The sequence below is a fragment of the Triticum aestivum genome, chromosome 2A, assembly GCF_018294505.1.
Source record: "Triticum aestivum cultivar Chinese Spring chromosome 2A, IWGSC CS RefSeq v2.1, whole genome shotgun sequence".
Lineage (NCBI taxonomy): Eukaryota > Viridiplantae > Streptophyta > Magnoliopsida > Poales > Poaceae > Triticum > Triticum aestivum.
Window position 1 is genome coordinate 57031485 of NC_057797.1, and position 14198 is coordinate 57045682.

Here is a 14198-nt window from a genome sequence, read left to right on the forward strand (position 1 = left end):
TCTATCACTCCACCATTAATGCCACTCAAGCTCTCTAGCCTGATCTCTCTCTCTAGCCACTGAAACTTGTTGATTTGCTAGGGATTGAAGGAGGAGACCTAGATCTACATTTTCACCAAAGGAGATTTGATTCCCCCATACTTTCTTGTGTGGATTTTGTTACTCTTGGGTGTTTGAGAACCCTAGACGGTTGAGGTCACCTCGGAGCCACATTCCATTGTGGTGAAGCTCCATGGTTTCGTTGGGAGCCTCCAATTCAGTTGTGGAGAGAGCCCCAACCTTGTTTGTAAAGGTTCGGTCGCTGCCTTCAAGGGAAACAATAGTGGAATCACGGCATCTCACATTGTGTGAGGGCATGAGGAGAATACGGTGGCCTAGTGGGTTCCTGGGGAGCATTGTGCCTCCACACCGCTCCAACGGAGACGTACTTCCCTTCAAAAGGAAGGAACTTCGGTAACACATCCTTGTCTTCCCCGGCTCCACTCTTGGTCATCTCGCACCTTTACTTGTGAAAGCTTATTTGTGTCATATCCCTTGCTTGCTTGTTGTTATTGTTGTTGCATCATATAGATTTCTCACCTAGTTGCATATCTAGACAACCTACTTTGATGCAAAGTTTAAATTGGTAAAGAAAAGCTAAAAATTGTTAGTTGCCTATTCACCCCCCTCTAGTCAACTATATCGATCATTTCAATTGGTATCAGAGCCTCGTCTCTTTATTAAGGACTTTTTCGTCCAAAGAGTATGGTTGAAACCGTAGAAGGTGTGGAGGAGCACTCCAGTGTTAATCCAATATCGTCTACGGCTGATGGGGGAACCGCGGTCTCTCGTGAGGAATTCAATGTAGCTTTGGACACATTGAAAACCTCCATGACGACTGAGGTTGAAAGCATGTTTAACAAATTCATAGAAGGGATTAAACTATCCACCGCACCGATGAAAGTGGGTGATCCCACCAACAAGGTGACGGATGCTAACTCTGACAAGGGGGAGGTACTAGTGAAAAGGCTCCTTCTTCTAGTGGTAAAATTGGCAACGACATCTTTGCCCATGTGAAACCTCCGCTTACTTATGGTGGACCGATTCCCTCCACTCATTTGAATCATGCTGGTCCTCCCCCTAAGATTGTGAAAAATGAGGACTTTGATTCTTGGGTTTATCACTTTAAGTGTCATTTAAATCATGTGAATATTAATCTTTGGAGAATCATTGAAGAAGGTTTCTATCCGCATGATTGAACCAACTTCACCCCTAGAGAACCCGCGGATAATCAATTCAATGAGAATGCTCTCTTCATCATCCAAGATACAATTCTGCCCAAAGATCTTGCTCACCTCTGGCCCTTCACCATGGCCAAGGATGCATGGCACCATGTTGTTTCCCTTTACAGGGGAAGTGCAAGCATTCAACGCTCCAACTATGAAGTGGTGCAAGATGGAGCCGATGAGTTTGGAATGAAAGAAGATGAAGAACCACGTGAGCTTTATCGGAGATTAACCAAACTCACGGTCTCACTCCGAGATCATGGGAGCAAGGATACAGATGAAAATTGGATCAAGCGCAAATTCCTCAAGGCCATGATGCCTTATCACAAGGCAATGTCCTTCGTCATTCGTCAAAGGCTGGACTTCCACACCTTGTCCTCAAGTGAAGTGTTGAATGAGTTTGTGGCTATGAGCATCTTGGACAAGACCGCCAACAATGCGGTGTTACGTTCTCAAAGAGCAAAGAAGCCCAACCTTGCATTGAAGGCCAAGGTTAATGTGGAAGAAGAGGACGAAGATGAAGAAGAGGAGAGAAACCCCGAAGATACAAAGTATGCCTATCATGAACACATGGCTCTTGCTTCAAGGCAATTTTGGAGCAAGAAGAACACAAGGCCCAACTTCAACAAAAACCACCCAAGTGGCGCGAAGGTCAAGCAACGAGTGAGGACGTGCTATAATTGTGGCAATGTGAGCCACTTTGTTGTGGAATGTCCTTATGAGAAGAGGGAAGACAATGGTGGCAAGCTCATCCAAAAGGACAAGGCCAAGTCTTTCCCAACAAGCGCAACTTCACCAAGAAGACTCCTCCCAAGGGGTTGGTGGCACCAGAAGAGTACAATGAGGATGATGATGATGAAGACGGTGAGCCGGTTGCCATAGCCTCCGTTGCCATTGCGACAACTCCACGAGTGTCTCTCTTCGACTCACCCAATGAGAACATCATCGTCAAGTTCATCATGGCTAATGCCACCAACAAGGTAACCCCCAATATCAAAACTACCATCATTAATAATCCCTATTTGAGGGATTGCATTGATGAACATGAGGGATCTAACATGGAGGAAAATGAGTTTGAGTCTTTTATGAGTAAGCTTAAGGGTAAATCCAAGAGAGCAGTTCATTGCTCTCTTGGAACAACTTGGTGAAGCCAATGACATGATCGAGGCTCACGAGGACACCATCTCTTAAATGGAGGGGCATAGTCGTGACTATACCGATGAGATATCGGAAGAGTGTGGTCATCGCTTGGCTCTTGAGGAGTCACACAACGATGACCATGCTAAACTAAAGAAAGATCTTGATCATGCTCTTGTTGTTTCTCGTGTGCTAAACTCCGAGAAGGCCAAGCTTGGAGTTGATCTTGCTAGACACAAAGAGGAGTTTTACTTAATTGACAAGGGTCACAAGGTCTTGAAGGGTGCTCATACTAGCCTCAAAGAGTCTCATGATCAACTCCAAGTAAAGCTAACCAAGGAGAAAGCCACATTTCCTCATATGGTCTTAATTGATAATGCGAATGCTACTAACCCGTGTTGTGAGCATGTGCATCTATTTGAGGAGAATGCTAATATGAAGGAGCAACTTGAGAAAGGCCTTGTGTCGTGCATACAAGGCGAGAAGAACCTCAACGAACTTTTGAGCAATCGAAAGGAAGTAGTGGCCAAGGAAGGGATTGGGTTTGCACCCAAGTCCAAGAACAAGAAGAAGAATGACAAGACCAAATGACCCCCTCCTCTCATGCAAACTTTTGTCAAAGAGGGAGAGGGTGCCTCTAAGAAGAAGAAGAACAATGTGAACACTACTAGGGAAAAGCTTATAGGCAGACGCTTACTAGTACCGAGGGTTTATAACCCTCGCTACTGCTACTTACTAGTAGCGTGGGTTTTTACCCCTCGCTACTACTAAGTTGATAGTAGTAGCACGGGTTTTTAACCCTCGCTACTACTAAGTGGTCTCTGCCGTGCCCCCCCCCCCCCGGAACATGCCATAGTAGTAGCGAGGGGTATAAACCCGCGCTACTACTAAGTCGATAGTAGTAGCGCGGGTTTATAACCCTCCCTACTACTAAGTGGTCTCTACCGTGCCCACCCAGGACATGCCATAGTAGTAGCGAGGGGTATAAACCCGCGCTACTACTATCGACCCACCAAGACATACGTACACATAGCGTGCCGAGGCCCAAATCCAAACACACACTCTTCTGATTCCCCTTCTCCTCCCACTCACCATTCCCTTCCTCACCCACCGCCACTGCCGGCCTCGCACCTCGGCGGCACTCACAAATCCGGCGACCTCCTCTCCCCCTCCCCCTCCATCCTCCATCCTTGGCGGCACTGCAGACCCCTCCCCTCCCCCTCCATGCTCCTTCTTCTCCGCTGGTGGAAGGAGACGAAAACTAGTAGAGCGTCATCCATGGCGGCGACCAGATCCGCCATGGACGCAGCCACTTGCACCTCCTCGCCGGGTCAAGGGTCCCACGACAAGCAGCAGCAGGTCATCGAGCTTCATCTAGGGTTTCAGGCGTCGGCTCCAACTCCGGCGGCCACCGGTGAGTTCCTCCTCCTACTTCTCTCTATCTCTCTATTCCTCTTTCTAATAATTTTCTCTTCTCTTGTAGCAGCAGTAGACAAGAGGTGCGGGCACAAGTTGGGTGGGGAAGCACCAACACCACAGACAACTTCATCCCCTCCAGGACCAGTAGCAACCATGGATGGAGAGGAGGATGCCCAGCAAAAGCAGCCGCCATGGATGGAATTTTTTTATTTCTCAATTAGTTAGTAGTAGCGCGGGGCCTTGACACATGCTACAACTAAGTAGTAGTAGTGCGGGTGGCAACCGCGCTACTGCTACTAGAAGTAGCAGTAGCGCGGGTACCACCCGCGCTACTGCTAAAAGTTAGTTGTAGCGCCCTAGCAGTAGTGCAGCCCCCCGCGCTACTGCTAGGCAATTACCCGCGCTACTACTAGGGTTTTCCCTAGTAGTGGAAGGGTAGTGATGCCAAGAAGGGCAATGCTACTCCTCCCAACAAAGCCGACGACTTTAACCCTTCTTATGTGTTATGTCGTGCTAGTGATGGACATGTTTGTGCCAAATTTGTTGGTTCTTCTTATGAGTACATTGAATGGTCTATTTGGGTTCCTAAGACCCTTGTTACTAACACCAAAGGACCCATCACAAAATGGGTACCTAAAACCAAGCATTGATCCCTTGCAGGTGTTTGCTTCCGGTGGGGGATCATGGTTGCTCGATAGTGGAGCTACTAATCATATGACCGGAAGCAAGGACTTGGTGGCGGACGTGCAAAAGATTCCATCTAGGCTAACCAACTTCAAGTGGGTGACGCCTCATCCTCTAAGGTATTGGGACTCGGCAAGGTTGTCATTTCTCATGATATCACGATCGAGAAGGTCATGCTTGTTGAATCCCTTGCATACAATCTACTTTTCGTTCGTCAACTTGCGCTCATGGGCTTTGCCACTTTCTTTGATGTTGATACCATGGCCCTCTTGTGGAGCAAGACTCTTAAAGTAGCCTTTGTTGGGCATGTCTAAAATGGTCTCTATGTGATTAACTTTTCAGAGCGACTCACTAAGACCACGGCATGCCTAATGGCTAAAGTTGATGTGGGATGGCTTTGGCATCACCATTTAGCCCGTGTCAATATGAGATCTTTGAAAAGTCTTCTCAAGGGGGACCATGTCCGTGGACTAACAAATGTTAGTTTTGCTAAAGACCGTGCTTGTAGTGCTTGTATCGAAGGAAAGCTACATGAAAAGGCTCACCCTCCCACGACTATCATTTACTCGAAGAGGCCTTTGGAGCTCCTTCACATGGATCTCTTTGGGCCTCCATCTTTTGATAGTCTTGGGGGTAGGAAGTATTGCTTGGTGATTGTGGATGATTATTCAAGATACACTTGGGTATATTTCTTCAAGAGGAAGAGTGAGACCCAACAAACCATCATTGACTTTGGAAATGAAGCTCAACATCAACACAATGCAAAAATCTTGACAATAAGAAGTGACAACGACACCGAGTTCAAGAACTACACCTTGGATGAGTTTCTTAGTGATGAGGGGATCAAGCATCAATATTGCACACCTTACACCCCTCAACAAAATGGTGTAGCGGAGAGGAAGAACCGGACGTTGATGGATGCATCAAGGACCATGATGGCGGAGTTCAAGTCTCCATACAACTTTTGGGCCGAAGCCATCAACACCGCGTGTCATGCATCCAATCGGCTCTACCTCCGCAAAGGCTTGAACAAGACTCATATGAGATACTCACCGGTAACAAGCCCAACCTCAAGTACTTCTGGGTGTTCGGGTGTAAGTGTTTCATTCTCAAGAAAGATGTCTGTTTGTCTAAATTTGAGGCTAGAGCTCATGAGGGCATATTTGTTGGTTATGCTACAAACTCCCATGCTTACCGTGTCCTCAATAAGTCCATGGGACTTACTGAGGAGACATGTAACATGGAGCGTTTGATAAGAATAACGGCTCCCAAGTGGAGCAAAGTGGCACTTGTGATGTAGGTGATGAAATTCATCCCCAAGCCATAAGAAGAATGGGTGTTGGTTTTATCCTACCCATTGAGGAACCCCTTGTGGCCGAAGGAGAAGGACAATGCTCCACTCATGTGGAGCCATCACCAACCCAAGGCCCACACGCTTCCAAAGAACAAAGTGAAGGCCCTCAACCCCATCAACGAGATCAAGGGCAATATCTACCTCAAGATGGTGTTGGATCACCAAGTGATGCCCAAAGTCAAGTTCTATTATCCGAGCAAGCTCAAGATCATGAGCGAGCTCAAGATCAAGAACAAGTTCAACACGACGCACTAGATGATCAAGTGACCGCTCCTCAACTCACCCTGGAGGAGGAATTAGAGCGTCGTGCCGCCAAGGTCGCATCCAAGATATCCACCAAAGATCATCTCATGAAAAATGTGCTTGGAAGCTTAAGAAAGGGGGTAAGCACTCATAGACAATTAGAAAATTATTGTGAACATCACGCTTTGTCTCTTGTGTTGAACCCCAAAAGGTCTATGAGGCGCTCGAGGATCCGGATTGGCTTAATGCCATGCATGAAGAACTCAACAACTTCGAGCACAACAAGGTGTGGAGATTGGTGCCAAGGCCAACGGGGAACCATAATGTCGTTGGAACCAAGTGGATATTCAAGAACAAGCAAGATGCCCATGGAATTATTATTCGCAACAAGGCTCGTTTGGTAGCACAAGGCTACTCCCAAGTCGAGGGTATCGACTACAATGAAACCTTTGCTCCCGTTGCTCGCCTTGAATCCATTCGCATGTTGATTGCTTATGCTTCTCATCATAACTTTAAGTTGAAACAAATGGATGTGTAGAGTGCTTTTCTGAATCGTCCTATTAATGAGTTGGTATATGTCAAGCAACCCCCCGGGTTCGAGGATCCCTATTTTCCCGATCATGTGTATCAACTCGATAAGGCACTCTATGGTCTTAAGAAAGCCCCACGTGCGTGGTATGGCCACCTTACCGAGTTGTTGCAATATCGTGGTTTTCAAATTGGGAAAATCGACCCCACTCTTTTTACTAAGAAGGTCAAAGGGGAGTTGTTTGTGTGCCAACTATATGTTGATGATATTATCTTTGGTTCTACTAACAAAGCTTTCAATGAGGAATTTGCCGCACTCATGACCTCCAAGTTCAAGATGTCCATGATGGGAGAGTTAAAGTTCTTTCTCGGAATCGAAGTCAAGCAACGAAGAGAAGGAACCTTCATCAACTAGGCCAAATAGGCTCAAGACATGCTCAAGATATTCAAGCTAACTGATGTCAAGCTGGCTTCCACTCCAATGCCCATCAAATGCCAACTTGACATAGATCCCAATGGTAAAGCGGTGGATCAAAAGGTATATCGCTCCATGATTCGCTCCTTGCTTTACCTTTGTGCATCTAGACCGGATATCATGTTGAGTGTGGGAATTTGTGCATGGTCTCAAGCCGCACCTAAGGAAAGTCACTATGTGGCGGTCAAGCGAATCTTTCGATATTTGGCTCATACCCAAAACTTTGGCTTATGGTTTCCAAGAGGATCTAATTTCAACCTTGTGGGCTTTTCGGACTCTGATTGGGCGGGAGACAAAGTGGATAGGAAGTCCACTTTCGGAGGGTGCCAATTTCTTGGTTGCTCTTTGGTGAGTTGGTCTTCCAAGAAGCAAAGTTGTGTGTCTCTCTCGTCCACGAAAGTGGAGTATGTGGCTGCCGGTAGTCGTTGTGCACAACTGCTTTGTATGAGGCAAACTTTAAAGGATTACGGTGTCATTTGTGACAAAGTGCCTCTTTGGTGTGACAATGAAAGTGCAATCAAGATTTCTCTCAACCCGGTGCAACACTTCAAGACGATGCATACTGAGATCCGGTATCACTTCATCCGGGATCATATTAGGCGAGGAGAGATCGAGCTCAACTATGTCAACACTCATGATAACCTTGCAGATATCTTCACGAAGCCTTTGTATGAAGTAATATTTCGCGAGTTAAGGCATGAGGTAAATATCATTGATTCGAGCAATGTTGCTTGAACCCTTGCACATCCCACCATACTCAACTTGCTATCTTGTTTAGGTGTAGGCATGGACATAGGGGAGTGTTGTTCTCTTGATGAACTCTTCCTCCCCCCATTATGCATAAATTGATCCACTCTTTCAGATTAACCATTTTGATGGTACATGTGCTTCAAAGACGAGTTTTGGTCATGGGCCCAAGGATAATTCTTCGCGGTGCCATACCAATTGACTCAAACATAGGTGGCTCCGACCACCGCCCTCTCTTGGGAGAGGTTGTGGTTCGCGTTTTGTCCATGTTGTGTTTGCCTTTGTCATGCTCTAGACCTTAGGTGTTGTGGTCTCCAAGTTTTTTCTTCTCGTTAGTCTTTTTGATCTCTTGGAGTTCCTCACACCCTATTCCAGTTTCGTGCTCTATCCCAAGCCTATATCCAACCCCTTTAAACCTTCTAATCTAGTTGCACACATTTGATCATGGTTCGGGTGATGGTGACCGCGCGGTACAACTGGTGTTACGAGCGGTTCTACCGCTGGTACACTCGGTTGTCCCGCCCCAGGAGGACTCCCAGCGGTGCTTGAGCGGTTCCACCACTCAACCACTTGGGTGCCCATCTAGCCGGTACTACCGGTTGGTTACAGGTGGTACTACCGCTGCCTTCTTGGCGACGGAAGTATCGCCCGCAACCACCGGCTCGTACCAGGTAGCCGTACAACCGCTCTCTCAAGCGGTATAACCGCCACGTGTCTATGGGCCTGTATATAGCCGACAGGGCTGAAGGGAGTTTCTTTTTCCCCTCATCCCCTGTCCTTCCCATCTTGTGCCCTAGCCGCAGGTCGCCATTGCCCCTGCCCCGGAGTGCTTCTCGTGCTTCGGATCCGTGGGGTCTCCGTGGATCCTCTCCAAGGAGGCCTCCTCCTTCCCGATCTCTTCCCATGGATGCCGGTAATGCCCCATGTTCTTTGTTCTTTGTTCTAGGGTTCTTTCCCTACTCCTAGGGCATTACTTGACATTCCGTGTTTATTGCTTAAACTACTGGGTGGAAGAGATATATATTTGCCTCCTGCTTAGATTGCATTTCTTAGAAGTTAGAATATGGCTAGTGTGATTCATTTTCTGCGGTTAGATCTATTTCCTGCTGGTAGTGCCACTGTTCAGCGATTCTACCGCCCCTATGGGTGTTACAACCGCTGGAGCGGTACTACCGGTAGGAGACCCGGTACAACCGGGGTATCTGCACCACGTAGCCCTGTTCTGTCTTCAATGTTTGTGCAATCTATCTAATCATCTGCTCGTGTGTGCAATCCTCTCATCTTTGTTGGGTTTCTTGTGTTCTCCTCTTGTGGTGTTGCAGGTGGCTCTAGCTCTCGCTCTGCTCCTTGCAAGACCAAGAAGCGGGCTAGGAGATGCCCGCGCCCTATTGAGTCTGATGAAGAGGTTGTGGTTCCCACCAAGCCCACTCACCGTGAGAAGTCTACCCCTGCCAAGCAATGTGTCATTTTGCCCTTGCAATGTTGGAAAGCCAAGGATTGGGAAGCCTTCCGCTCAAAGAATCCTTATGAGGTTCCCATTGCACCTCGGTGGACCAACGTTTAGTTCCGGAATGAGATGCAAGTGCGGATTGTTCATGAACTTTTTGAGCACAACAAGAAGAGGTATGCCAAGCAGTGGACCATTGACCATGACCATTGGAGGAACAATTTGGAGTATTTCAGTGAGGCTTTGGCTCTTTGTGAGGAATTTGATTTGGTCAAGCTCATGTCGGTGAACTGTGACTTTGATGTTCAGCTTATCCATCAGTTCTATGCCACTGTTCATTTTGGAGAAGATGATGCTCGCACTCTCACGTTCATGTGCCGTGATGAGCTCTTTCAAGTTCCCTCAAGAGCTTTCTGCAATGCTCTTCGATATGACGACTCAGGGAGTCCTGGATTAGGGGGTCTCCGGACAGCCGGACTATAATCTTTGGCCAGACTGTTGGACTATGAAGATACAAGATTGAAGACTTCGTCCCGTGTCCGGATGGGACTCTCCTTGCCGTGGAAGGCAAGCTTGGCAATATGGATATGTAGATCTCCTCCCTTGTAACCGACTCTGTGTAACCCTAGCCCCCTCCGGTGTCTATATAAACCGGAGGGTTTAGTCCGTAGGACAACATACAATCATACCATAGGCTAGCTTTTAGGGTTTAGCCTCTACGATCTCGTGGTAGATCAACTCTTGTAATACTCACATCATCAAGAACAATCAAGCAGGACGTAGGGTATTACCTCCATCAAGAGGGCCCGAACCTGGGTAAACATCGTGTCCCCTGCCTCCTGTTACCATCCGCCTTAGACGCACAGTTCAGGACCCCCTACCCGAGATCCGCCGGTTTTGACACCGACATTGGTGCTTTCATTGAGAGTTCAACTGTGCCGTCACCGTAAGGCTCGATGGCCCCTTTGATCATCGATAATGATGAGGTCCAGGGTGAGGTTTTCCTCCCCAGACAGATCTTCGTATTCAGTGGATTTGCACTGGGGGCCAATTCGCTTGGCCATCTGGAGCAGATCGAGAGCTACGCCCCTGGCCATTAGGTTAGGTTCGGAAACCTAAACTACATTGCCGACATCCGCAGAGACTTGATCTTCAACGGATTCGAGCCCATGTCAGGTGCGCCGCACAATCACGACGAGCATGACGTAACTCTGCCGTCGGATAGTGTTCGGGAGATCGCATCTGCAACTACTCCGGCCTTCAATCCTGAGCAAATTGCGCCATCCAATACGGAGGAATAGACCCCGCCATGGAGGCCGCACTCTCAGTGGCGATGGAGCCGGATACTGATTTCACCCCTTACGGGAGCCGGGTTGCTGAACCACTGGATTCGTCTCTAGTCACGGACTCCGAGCCGCCTACATCTGTGCCTATCGAACCCGATTGGGCACCAATTATGGAGTTCACCTCCGCGGATATCTTTCAGCACTCACCTTTCGGTGATGTGCTAAATTCATTAATATCTCTCTCCTTGTCAGGAGAACCTTGGCCGAACTATGTCTGGCTAGAATGGGATGCGGACGACAAAGAAATTCGCTGCCCACCCACCGCCCACTTAGTAGCCATTGTCGATGATTTAACCGACATGCTCGACTTCGACTCCGAAGACATCGACGGTATGGACGATGATGCAGGAGACAAACAGGAACCACCGCCCACAGGGCGCTGGACCGCCACCTCATCATATGATATATACATGGTGGAAACCCCCAAAGAAGGCAATGACGACGAGACAACAGAGGATGACCCCTCCAAGAAGCAACCCAAGTGCCGACGTCAACGACGCCGCTCTAAGTCCTGCCACAGCAAAAGTAGTGATACCAGCACAAGAGACAATAACACTCCGGATAGTGCTGAAGACAACCAGAGTCCCCTCCAGCACAATGTAGAGCGGGAAGGCGAACAAGCTAGCCCTCTAGAGCAGGCAGCAGATGGAAAATCGGAGGATGACAATTACATGCCTCCCTCCGAAGATGAGGTCAGCCTTGGTGACGAAGAATTCATCGTACCCGAGGATCCCGTCGAGCAGGAGCGCTTTAAGTGCCGGCTTAGGGACACAACAAATAGCCTGAAGAAAAAGCAACAACAGCTTCAAGCTGATCAAGACTTGCTAGCACATAGATGGACCGAAGTCCTTGCGACCGAGGAATACGAACTCGAGCGCCCCTCCAAGAGTTACCCAAAGTGCAGGTTGCTACCTTACCTCGAGGAGGAAGCATTGAAACCCACATCACCAGTGTATGATATGGCTGACCGGCCACCTCGTGGCCGAGCTAGAGAGGCGTTTCATCCTGATGTTCAGCCTGCACCCCGCCGCCACTCCAACAAAAATACCAAAGCCCGGGGCAACACACGGGACCTGCGAGACGTATTGGACAGCAGGACAAAACATGCAAGGTCGATATACGGGTCACGGGGGCGCGCACCAATGCGGGACGATGACCGTCGCGCCGGATATACTAAAGTTAAATCCGGTCGGGCCGAATACAGCAGACAAGACTCATATGAACTGCGTCGTGATATAGCCCGGCACAGAGGCGCCGCACACCCCCTATGCTTCACTGATGAAGTTATGGATCACGAATTCCCGGAGGGTTTCAAACCCGTAAATATCGAATCGTATGATGGTACAACATATCCCGCTGTATGGATTGAGGATTTCCTCCTTCACATCCACATGGCTCGCGGCGATGATCTACATGCCATCAAGTACCTCCCACTAAAACTCAAAGGACCAGCTCGGCATTGGCTGAATAGCTTGCCAGCAGACTCCGTCGGCAGTTGGGAGGATTTGGAAGACGCATTCCTTGACAACTTCCAAGGCACTTATGTGCGACCACCGGATGCTGATGACTTGAGCCATATAACTCAGCAGCCAGGGGAATCAGCCAGGCAATTCTGGACACGGTTCCTAACTAAGAAAAACCAAATTGTCGACTGTCCGGATGTAGAGGCCTTAGAGGCATTCAAGCATAACATCCGTGATGAGTGGCTCTCCCGGCACCTCGGCCAGGAGAAGCCGAAATCTATGGCAGCCCTCACGACACCCATGACCCGCTTTTGTGCGGGTGAGGATAGCTAGCTGGCTCGCAACAACAACACATCAAGAAATCCGGGCACTTCGGATACCAACGATGCCAACGGCAGACCACGTCGTAACAGACAAAAGCGCGGCAACAACAGCGATAACACCGATGATACGACAGTCAATGCCGGATTCAGAGGCTCTAGATCCGTTCAGCGGAAAAAGGCATTCAAAAGAAGTACTCCGGGCCTGTCCAGTTTGGACCGCATACTCGATCGCTCGTGTCAGATTCATGGCACCCCCGATAAGCCAGCCAATCACACCAACAGAGAATGCTGGATGTTCAAGTAGGTCGGCAAGATGAATGCCGAAAACAAAGACAAGGGGCTGCATAGTGATGACGAGGAGGAGCCCCGGCCGCCGAACACTGGAGGATAGAAGAGGTTCCCCCCACAAGCGAAGACGGTGAACATGATATACGCAACCCACATTCCTAAGAGGGAACGGAAGCATGCACTAAGGGACGTCTATGCGATAGAGCCCGTCACCCCAAAGTTCAACCCATGGTCCTCTTATGTGATCACTTTCGATCGCAGGGACCACCCTACTAGTATCTGTCATGGTGGATCCTCCGCATTGGTCCTAGACCCCATCATCAATGGATTTCACCTCACTCGAGTCCTTATGGACGGCGGCAGCAGCCTGAACCTGCTCTATCAGGATACAGTGCCCAAAATGGGTATAGATCCCTCAAGGATCAAACCCACTAAAACTACCTTTAAGGTCGTCCTAGGTGTAGAGGCCCGTTGCACGGGCTCAATCATACTGAAAGTGGTCTTCGGATCTCCGGACAACTTCCGAAGCGAGGAGTTAATCTTCGATATCATCCCGTTCCGCAGTGGCTATCACGCACTGCTCGGGCGAACCGCATTTGCCAAATTCAATGCGGTACCGCATTACACATACCTCAAGCTCAAGATGCCAGGACCTAGGGGGTCATAACAGTCAATGGAAATACAGAACGCTCGCTCCGCGCAGAAGAGCACACTACGGCCCTCGCAGAAGAAGCACAAAGCAGCCTTTTAAGGCAAACCGCCAATTCGACGGTACAGTCCCCGGACACCGTCAAGCGAGTCTGGAGTAACCTGCAACAGGATCGCCTGGCACGTTTAGAGCTCGCCTAACAACTCGGCCCCCGTCCTAGTCCCATTCAAGCGACGAAATCCGTGCCGCACGTACATAATTACACATTGAAAATACCATGGGCATAGGCGGAGGCACGATCAAGGCACGTCCCACAATGCAGCTTAACCGCCCTAGGGGCTATATACCTTTATCATTTTTTCTCGTTCAGGACCTAACTCTCTGGAAGCCCTTTCCGGCAGTATGATTGCCAGACACATTAAGGGAAGCAACAACCAAGGAGGAAAGAAGCTAAGACGTACACGAGAACCCCTAGGTGGTCTCTAATAATAATGAATATACCCGCTTTCTACTATCCATATGCAGCTTGCCCTTGGATAGGACATGTCAAATAGTCCTATTTTCTGCTTATTGCACTACCTGTATCAGTATGCTTTGACGTATTATTTAAATAACAATGCATAGCATTAGTCTATTATTGCATTATTCATCCTTTTTTCTTATATGTTCATCTACGACAACTCGCACCCGTACATCCTGGTACGGCCAGTACGCTAGGGGCTTTCGTTTAGCCCATAATACGGTGTGAGAAGTCCGAACATTTTCGACAGTGCGGCACCCCGAACTTATAGCATTATATGCATCAGCTCTGAATCATGTCTTGGGTCAAT